This window comes from Camellia sinensis, chromosome 11 (assembly GCF_055761805.1).
Source record: "Camellia sinensis isolate YWXY chromosome 11, ASM5576180v1, whole genome shotgun sequence".
Classification (NCBI taxonomy): domain Eukaryota; kingdom Viridiplantae; phylum Streptophyta; class Magnoliopsida; order Ericales; family Theaceae; genus Camellia; species Camellia sinensis.
Window position 1 is genome coordinate 63,996,020 of NC_138971.1, and position 10,635 is coordinate 64,006,654.

A 10,635-nucleotide genomic window follows, 5' to 3' on the forward strand; every position below is an offset into this window, starting at 1 on the left:
GGACGCTTCATCAAAGTACAACTTTCAAGTGTCTTCTTCCATTTTCACACCTCCTTATCTGGAATGAATAATCCGTATCTTCTTCTCCTTCAATCAAGTGATCAGCCAAAAACTCTGTCATGGCCCTTCCTTTAACAAATTTGCGAGCGACAGACTTGAGGTCAAATTCAAAAAGCAAAAGCAACCAACGAGATAGCCTACCAGTAAGCGTTGGTTTCTCAAAGAGATATTTGATAGGGTCTAATCTTGAAACCAGAATTACCGAGTGAGCTAACAAGTAGTGTCTCAACTTCCTAGTGGCCCAAACCATAGCCAAGCAAGCTTTTTCCAAGGAAGTGTAGTGGGTCATGTATTCAAGCATCTTTTTGCTCAAATAGTAGATAGTATTCTCTACTTTCTCATTCGACTCTTGATTCCATCACTGATAAATACAGAATCAACAGTTGTCCTAACTCAGGTGGCAATAATACAGGCGAATTCTGGAAATACTACTTAGCATGCTAGAAAGCAAACTGACACCAATCATCCCATTAGAACTTCTTCCCTTTCTTTACCCGACCAAATAGTGATTCACAAGTCAAGATTAATTTAGGAATAAACCTCCTTATGAACTGCACTTTGCCTAGAAAGCCCCGTACCTCCTTTTCAGTCATTGGTGGCGACACTTCTAAGATGGACTTAATTTTGGATGGATCAACTTCAATTTCCCGCTGTGAGATCAGAAATCCCAACATCTTGCCTATAGTTACCCCAAAGGTGCATTTCTGTGGATTCAGCCTCAGCCTGTATTCCTTAATTCTCTCAAAGAATTTCTTAAATGTGGTATAATGGCCTTCCCGATTTTCGAAACTTGACAATCATGTCATCCATATACACCTGAACCTCCTTGTGGATCATATCATGCAACAGTGTGGTAGCAACTCTCTAATAAGTGGCCCCGGCATTTTTTAAACCAAATGGCATCAACCCGTAACAATATGTTCCCCATGGTGTAGCAAAATGTGCTCTTTTCTCTGTCCTTTGCAGTTGTAAGGATCTGGTTATACCCGAAAAAACCATCCATGAATGACAGTAAGGCATGCCTTGCAATGAAGTCTACCAGTTCATCAATATGTGGCAATGGAAAGTCATCCTTCGGACTAGCCTTGTTCAAATCCTGAAAATCAACACAAACCCTGATTCTGTCATCCTTTTTCGAGACTGACACAATGTTGGCTAACCAAGTTGGATACTCAAATATAATCAACAACCCAGCATTGATTTGTTTAGTAACCTCTTCTTTGATTTTCAATGCGCAATCTGGACGAATTTTGTAAAGCTTCTGTTTACAGGTCAGGCAGCAATATTAAGTGGGATCCAATGTTGTACAATCTCAGGATCAATTCAGGGAATATCTTCGTAGGACTATGCAAAAACATCTTTGATTACCTTTAATAAAGCAACTAATTGCTCGCATTCCTCTAAAGATAAAGTAGAACCAATCTGGGTTAAGTGAGGATCTTTCTCAGTACCCAAATTTACAGAAACAATTTCATCGACCAATGGCTTAGCCCGCCTTTCTTCCTCGCAGTTGATTAAATTTTTCAAAGCCCGAGTAATTTCTTCCTCTTTGTTTTCATCAAAATTCTAAAAATTCTAGTCAATGCTATGAACTACAGGCACAGAGAAATAAGCAGAAATCACAACATCTTCATTCATAATCTCAAGCTCAACTGTTACAACAAACTCAAAAGAAAAAGAAAAAGAAAAAACAAAAGAAAACTCTAACATCTCAGACAAACTCAAATCGGAATCTAAACCAACAAGGCCAATAGACTCAAACTCAATAACCACTTCAGAATTCTCAATAAGACGTTTCTCAACATGCCAATTTGCTTGCATGCCATTCACTGCATCCACGATGAAGTTTGAGCAATCGACAGGTGGCCCTCCCCCGATCACATAAACAGCCATATCCCCCAAGTTCACGATTCCACAAATTCTCTTATGGACCAACTCAAACCGTCATCCGATTATCTTTTCCTTGATTCTCTCTTTAATCTCTTCACTTTTCCTTTCCTAGTCATCTGTTGTAGGTGCATACCCTAGTTCGAATGAATGCGCGTTATAAGGTACTTCACCGGCTTTGTCGTAATCCCATCCCAAGAATGTGACCCAGTTTACTTATAAAGTAAATTGATTGGGCACTAACGTATAAATCGTCGTCTTTTACTATGAGTGTTTGAACTAGCTGGGACTCTGCCAATGTAAATCCTAAGAGGAACATATCATCCTCCCCATGTTGTATTTCTAGCAACGGTGTTGTAACTACTAGGGAAGGATGAATGGATGAATTTCCAAAGACTGTGGCAATTCCTCTACCAAATTAGTGTTTTATTAATTGATGTAGTGTGGATGATACAGCTTTTATCTAATAGAGCTAGGGCCTTCCCAATAGCAAGTTGAATGTTGCAGGAATATCCATGACATGAAATTCAGCTTCGTGCTCATATGGACCCACTGTTATTTTCACTTTGATTGTCCCCATCACTTCTTGACTAGTATTATCATAAGCCCAGATCAACTAAGTAGTGAGTGTGAAATCCGCCTGCTTTAGCCCTATCGCATAAGTAGTGTGCGAAAGGCAGACATTGATAGTTGATCCAGTGTCAATCAAAACGATCATGACCCATTTCTTTCTACACTCCAGTGACACATATAGAGGCTTATTGTATCCTAATCCTTCCAGGGGTAGCTCTTTGTCGGAGAAGGCCATCATAGCAACTGTTTATCTTGGGGTGATTAGCGACACAAGTTGTTGCAGAGATGTGTCAATTGACAACTTAGCCTTGCTTAAGGCTGACAACATTGCTTGTTGGTGCTCTCGAGAAACCATGAGAAGCCCCTAGATGGAGATGTTTGCCTAGATCTTTTTCAGCTATTTTAGAACCAAGTCTTCTTCCACTTCTTTCTCTCTTATTTTTTTTCCCCTCTTTCTCAACTTCTTTGTCTTTGCCCGACAACTTTTCGTGGTCTAGGTGTGGAGGCTTGAAGTAGCGCCCACTCCTAGTCAAATAAACAATCTTGTCTGATTACCAAGTCTCGTCAAGCACATTACTTACCCATTAATCATTGATGTAGGCGAGTTTTAGGTCATTATCATCCCACCATTCGCCTTCTTTAACCAAAAGGTAGTTATCAGTCTCTACTCGAATCATTCCCAGAGTATACTCTAAATGGCTTTCTAGTTCTTCTTTTTTCTCTCCGAAACCCTCTCCTTTACTACTATCATCAGCCTTTCTGGTGTTGATTTTCAGTTCATCCTCTTTTTCTGTAGTTTTCTCATCGGAAACTTTGCTACTGCTTGACCAACCATGACTGACATTGGAATTTCTTAGATCCCACCATCCTATCTGAACGGTCCCAAGGTCTAATTCTTCAAAGAACTAGAAATTGGACAAGTTTTCCTCTAGGTCGGCCAAGTCATCTAACCCCTGTTCAAGTACATCCTCTCTAACAACATTGATAGAAAATGAGTCAGGCAGAACAACCTCAGGCTTCAGTTGACCAATGGTTACAATATACTAGCTAGGATTATACTCTTCCTCCGATAGTTTGCCAGCCTCAAGCACTGGTACATCGGTTGTTTCCTTTAACACTACGACTATAGGGCTTTTGGGTTTTGGTTAGGTTAGAAGTCCATCAATCATGCACAGATCAGTGCTCTCAGGCATGTGTGCCTCGGGTTTTGGTAGATAAAAGGGTGTGATGTAGATGCTGTGGTCAAAAGTGGATGAAAGTGTATAGATAAAATTGAGGCGAGGTGGTGGTGGGGCTTTATCACGGGGTGGCAATAGGTTGGTAGTGACATTGGGTTTTGGCGGTTGTGGGGGAGCTATGAATTTGTTATCAATGAGATCTTGAATCTCATAACAACGATAGAAACACAGGTTGGTATCACGTCCTGGTTGTTGGTAGAAGGCACAGTATTTGGCAGGGTCATGTTCGGCTGGGAGAGGATCTGGAAGAGGTCAAGTGTCAAGAGGTTTGAGATACCCTCTTTTTACCAAGATCTTCATGGCCTTGGTAAGGGACATATGAAGTGGAGTGAATGTTCTATTTAAGGCTCAGGCTGAGTTTGTTGCTTATGGACCGACATTGACAAAGGGCACGACTATTTTGGTTGTGGTGGTAGCTGTGAGAACCCGAATATAAAAATTAAGTAAATAATTAAATAATAATATTACAATCTCAAATATTTTGGTGGTGAATTCTAAGGTGCAAATTAAATATTATTGGAGGATCCTTTAATTAATTTTTAAACCTAAAATAAGGTGAAATTCATTGATTTAGAAGCAAGATTTATTATTAAAAAAAAAAATAGAGAAGAGGGTGTGACTTGAACTCTAGACCACAAGGTTAATATATAAAACCCTTACCATTTGAGTTGCATATAACTTATATATATGTTTTGTATATTTATATATTTATTTGACCTTTGTTGCCCAACACTAGTATAAAATAAAAACAAAAAAAAACCCTACAATCTTATTTACTCACCCCAAGTAGCAGCAGCCGTTAGTCAAAAAGGGAGGGGAAGAGAGTGGCAAGCAGGCACACCATTAGGTTTCAAGTGAATTCATTGTCTTGGGTATGCATTTTCACCATCTTCCTTCCCTGTTTTCTTGATTCATTATTATCTATGATCATATTTTCTTTGATTGAGTAATGTCGTGAGGAAGCAGTGCAATAGTATGGTGGTTGATTGGGATTTTATTAATATTTTTAGTGCTCATACAAGTAGTGTTGATGGAATTTTAGAACAAGCAACACGTGGGGTATAGGTATTCCTTTTGTGAATTCTAGTGATGGGTTCTCCACTGTTGAAAGTGCTATAGTGGACATTAAATGGCTGTGCATAGTTAAGTGTTGTGTTTGAAGGTTGTACCAGTTGAGTTTCGGGAAATAGGAATCTAAGTGATAACTTAATAATGGAGTATTTCTTAGTACAAACAAAAAAATAAAATAAAATTCTGTTCAGAACAGCAAACTTTAAAAATCAAGAAACCATATCAAATGGATGAATTTTAAATTGAAATTTTTACAGTAGATTAATTACATACTGAATTGTATATCTGATTTTGTTCATAATTTTTGGGGGTCAAAATCCATATAAATTGAGGTATTCAAATCTGTCCAGAAAACCAGTCCAAAACAGGAAATTAGGGAGTGTTGTTCTCTTTGGGTATAAATCCAAAAATTATCAAATTAGTGTCATTAGAACCGGTTACGAGTCTAGTTTCGCACGTTTTTGGCCTTGCATTGATTGCTCGTGTATATTAAGAGAACCATCAATTTCTTTAAAGTGCTGCAGAAAACAACCTGTTTGGATATAATAAATTGTAGAAAATTATTTTGATAAGCAAATCAAGTGAAACCAATTGGGTTTGAAACTTAGGATGTATTAGATCACATCTGGAGGTTATTGGAATTTTTCGAACAACGTGGAGTGGGTTTTGTAATTTTCAAAGTTAGCGAATAGATTGGGAAAACTAGTTTAAAACACTGTTTTATCTTAAAGTTATTTTTAGTTAAGTTTCGATCGGAACCTATGTCTTGGGTGATTTTAGACCTTGAAGAACATGAACTTAGGTAATATTTAAGAGTAACGGTGAGTTGGGTTGAGCCGTGCTAGTGCGTTTTAGTTTGTGGTTACTTAGTTCCTATTTTTTTTAGTATTTTTAAATTAGTTGTGACGTGTAGTTTTTTTATACTTGGTTCAGGGCACTAGTTGGACTTTTACACTCTATTCGAGGGTTATATTATTTCGTTTTCAGGTGAGTAGTTTCATGCTACGTATTTTTATAAATGTTCCCCTACCCTGAACTGTTGGAAAAATTAAATTGTTGTTTTATGATTAAACTGTTTTGATAAATTATTATATTATCAATTGAATCAAATTATTTCTGAAACATGTGTGAACTTGGCATACTGTAAACTATTTGTTTTGGTCTCATGTTTATAATGATGAACTACCATGCTTTGCGAAACTGATGTGTATTGATTATTGGGACCATGTGTGTATTTAGTCCAGGGAAATTATTCCACTGTGTGTGGTGACTCTGGCCACTAGGGAACAGATCCGGGTTGGGCCGTGATGACTCTAGTGCTCAACGATTGTAAGGAACAGACCTTTAAAAACAACTAGGTGACCTTCAATCGGATCGTCTTTGAGAAAAGGCCCAGGTGCCACCCTGAGAATGACTCTTTGTTCGGTATTGGATCCAACGGGGCTTATAGCCTGAGAAATGTGTGGCAGATTATTTGTTTTTATTGGTACCCAGAAAAGTATTGGTGTTCATGTTATAATCTGTTTTAAGTGAAAAATGTCGTTTATCATGTTCTTGCGAGACATGAGTATTTTAAGTGTTGAACTGTGGAACCTTCTTTTTGAAACAGATTGTATTTACCAAACTGTATGCCAATCTAGTTTCTATGATATATAACTTATTTTGGAATTGAACCCTGTTTTCAAAACTGTATTTACTATCCATGTTGCTACTCACTGAGCTATCAGCTGACTTAGTTTTTATCACTTCCAGGTGTTAGAAGGACTTAGAGTGGACTCATGGCATAGCGGGGACTTAATTGCATGGACCTCTAGGGCATTCCTTTAGTTTAGAGTGTTATGTCAAGTTTGTGCATATTTATATTTATTCTTATCGAAGTTCATTTAGGATTATTTTTGATATGTGGGTTGTTTATATCCCATAAGTTTGGATGGTTTTTGATTACGGTTGATTTTGCCGTTTATAATTGTGACATGTCTGGATTGAGTTTTGGTTATTTATTATTGGACTATTGTTCCGTTGTTCAATATGATTGGATTCGTGTTTAGGCTTACGTGTGCCTTGGGCTAAGTCCCTGTGGGCCACGGCCGGTCATGCCCGGATTTGGGGTGTGACAATTGTGGTATCAGAGCTATAGATTTATCAAGTTACATACCTTGCATTTCATCATTTAGACGAGGTCCGAGTCCCTATAGTACTTAGTAGTGTTTGGTTAAGTTAGTTTTATTTAAACTCGTGTTGAATCGTTCTTGATTTCGTTTTGATGGTTAATAGTTGACACCTAGATATTTACACGGATTGTCTATTCTTTAAGAGCCTTTGATGTTTGTATTATTGTGTGTAATCCATTTGGAGAAATAGTAATATTGGGAGATGTCTGTAGATCTTGTCAGATAAAGATGGATGGTAGGATTTTTCTAGTGGATTTGATTTCTTTAGAGATGAAGGATTTTGATGTGATTTTGGAGATGGATTTGTTGACGAAGCATCATGCTTCTATTGATTGTTTTAGAATGGGGGTAGTTTTTGCTATGTTGGGACAACTTGAGTTTTTCTTCCAGGGGGATAGGAAAGGGTCTTCTATCTGTTTTACTTCTTCCTTTTAGGCTAATCGAATGTTGAGAAAAAAGGTGTCATGGTTATTTAACTTGTGTGGTGAGTATCAAACTACCAAAATAGAAGTTAGAGGAGTTGCCTGTAGTGGGTGATTGTGTTGATGTTTTTCCAAAGGATCTACTTGGACTTCCTCTAGATCGTGAGGTAGAATTTTCCATTAACTTGGTCCCTGACACAGCACTTATTTCTAAAGCGCCCTATAGAATGGCATCGTTAGAGTTAAGGGAGTTACAAACTCAGTTATAGGAGTTGTTAGACAAATGTTTAATTAAGGCTAGTGTTTTACCTTGGGGAGCACCTGTGTTGTTTGTGAAGAAGAATGATGGGTCTATGAGGTTGTGTATTGATTATAGAGAACCAAACAAAGTCAAAGTGAAGAATATGTATCCTTTGCCACGTATTGATGACCTATTTGACCAATTGTAGGGAGTTCAAGTATTCTCTAAGGTTGACTTGAGGTTAGGCTATCACTAGTTGAAAGTAAGGGATGAGGATTTTCCTAAGACTGCTTTTAGAACCCGTTATGGGCATTATGAGTTTTTGGCGATGCCTTTTGGTCTCACAAATGTACCGCCGCATTCATGGATTTAATGAATAGAGTATTTAAGACCCAACTGCATAAATTTGTGGTAGTGATTATTGATGACATCCTAATTTATTCGAGGAGTAAGGAGGAGCATGAGCAGCATTTGAGGGTAGTACTGCAGATCCTTAGGAAGAAGAGATTGTGTGCAAAATTTAAGAAGTGTGAATTCTGGTTGAGCAGTGTATCCTTTTTGGGTCATGTGGTGAGTAAAGATAGGGTATCTGTGGATAGCACAAAGGTGGTAGAAAATTGTTGATTGGCCACGACCTACTTCTGTGATAGAGGTACGTAGCTTTCTAGGGTTTGCTGGATATTATAGACAGTTTGTGGAAGGATTCTCCCGTATTGCTTTGCCATTTATAAACCTCACTAGGAAAGAGGTAAAGTTTGAGTGGAATGATGATTGTGAGTGTAGCTTCCAAGAGTTTAATCAGAGGTTGACATCAGCTCCAATCCTTACCTTATCTACTGATGGTAGTGGTTTTGTGATTTATAGTGATGCTTCACGACAGGGTTTAGGATGTGTGCTTATGTAGCATGGGAAGGTGATTACTTATACGTCACAACAGTTAAAAGTACATGAGAGAAATTATCCTACGCACGACTTGGAGTTAGTAGCAGTGATTTTCGCTCTTAAGATTTGGCGACATTATTTACGGAGAGTCATGTGAGATTTACATTGATCATAAGAGTTTGAAGTATATTTTCACACAGAAGGAATTAAATTTGAGGCAAAAATATATATATATATATATATATATATATATATATATATGGCATGAGTTGTTAAAAGATTACGATGTGAATATTTTGTATCATCCGGGAAAGGCAAATGTGGTGGTAGATGCCTTGAGTAGGAAAGTAGTAGTCGAAGATGTAGCTGCTTTGTCTATTGAGAGTTGTTTGGTGAAAGACATGAGATGTTTGAGGCTTGAGGTTGTTACGCCTGGTGATAGGGCTTATTGTAGTCAATTGAAAGTTCAGCTGACCTTGAGAGAACGGATTCGTATAGCATCGGAGATTGACCCCCAGTGTGAGCGTATTAAATGAGAGATGGTAGAGGGTAAGCATATAGACTTTGTGGTTAGTGATGATGGGTTGCTTAGATTCCGTGGCTGAATTTGTGTTCCTGCTGGTGGTGATTTGAGGAAGGAGATTATGGTAGAGGCACATAGTTCTAGTTATAGTTATAGCATTCATCTTGGAAGTACTAAGATGTATCGGGATCTTTATGAACATTTTTGGTGGAATGGTATGAAGGGAGATATTGCAGAATTTGTGGCTCAGTGTTTGGTGTGTCAACAGGTTAAAGTAGAACATCAGAAACCTGCGGGGAAACTACAACCCTTGCCTATACCGGAGTGGAAGTGGGATCATGTTACCATGGACTTCGTGTGCGGATTACCTCGTACTAGAAGTAATCACGATGCAGTTTGGGTAGTTGTTGATAGATTAACCAAGTCAGCACATTTTATTGCAGTACGGATGACCTATTCTCTAGCTCGATTTGCACAGTTGTATGTGAAGGAGATTGTTAGATTGCATGGTGCACCAGTGTCAATAGTGTCAGATCGGGACCCTCGTTTTGTGTCTAAGTTTTGGGGTGCGTTACAATCAGCTATGGGTACTCAGTTAAATTTTAGTTCAGCTTATCACCCTCAGACAGATGGGCAATCAGAGAGAACTATTCAAGCCCTTGAGGATATGTTGAGGGCTTGTGCCTTGGAGTGGAGAGGTAATTGGGATGATTATTTGCCGCTCATGGAGTTTGCCTATAATAATAGTTATCATTCTAGTTTGGGAGTAGCTCCTTATGAGGCTTTGTATGGAAGGAAGTGTAGGTCTCCTTTGTGTTGGTATGAGGTTGGTGAAAGACAAATGTTTGGACCTGATTTGGTGGAGGATGCTACACAGAAAATTATCACCATCAGAGAGAGATTATTGACTGCCCAGAGTAGACAAAAAAAAGTTATGCTGATCATCGTAGGAGAGACTTAGAGTTTCATGAGGGAGATATGGTATTCTTGAAAGTATCACCATGGAAAGGAGTGATCAGGTTTGGAAAGAAAGGAAAGTTGAGTCCTAGATACATTGGTCCATTTGAGGTATTGGAGAAGGTTGGTGAGGTTGCGTACCGTGTTGCTCTACCCCCTAGGTTGGCAGGAGTGCATAATGTGTTTCACGTGTCTATGCTGAGAAAATATGTGCACAGTCCGTCGCATTTGATAGATTATGAGCCGCTTCAGATTAGAGAGGATTTTTCATATGAAGAGATACCTGTTCAGATTTTGGATTCGAAAGAGAAAAGGTTGCGTACAAAGGTCATTAAATTGGTTAAGGTACTGTGGCGTAATCATCTAGTTGAAGAGGGGACTTGGGAATGCGAGGACGAGATGCGCGAGAAGTACCCACATCTATTCTCATAATTTATTCAGGTTAGTTTCGAGGACGAAACGTTTTTTTAGTGGGGGAGAATGTGAGAACCCGAATATAAAAATTAAGTAAATAATTAAATAATAATATTACAATCTCAAATATTTTGGTGGTGAATTCTAAGGTGCAAATTAAATATTATTGGAGGATCCTTTAATTAATTTTTAAACC

General features: G+C 38.3%; 1 long non-coding RNA gene across 1 annotated transcript; it reads left to right on the top strand.

Moving 5' to 3' along the window:
- The first annotated feature begins 4,524 nt into the window (after positions 1-4,524).
- On the top strand, positions 4,525-6,825 carry LOC145803145 (uncharacterized). The gene is made up of 2 exons (XR_014345257.1): positions 4,525-4,630; positions 5,763-6,825. It is a non-coding gene; the product is annotated as an uncharacterized LOC145803145 (long non-coding RNA).
- Positions 6,826-10,635: the final 3,810 nt, after the last annotated feature.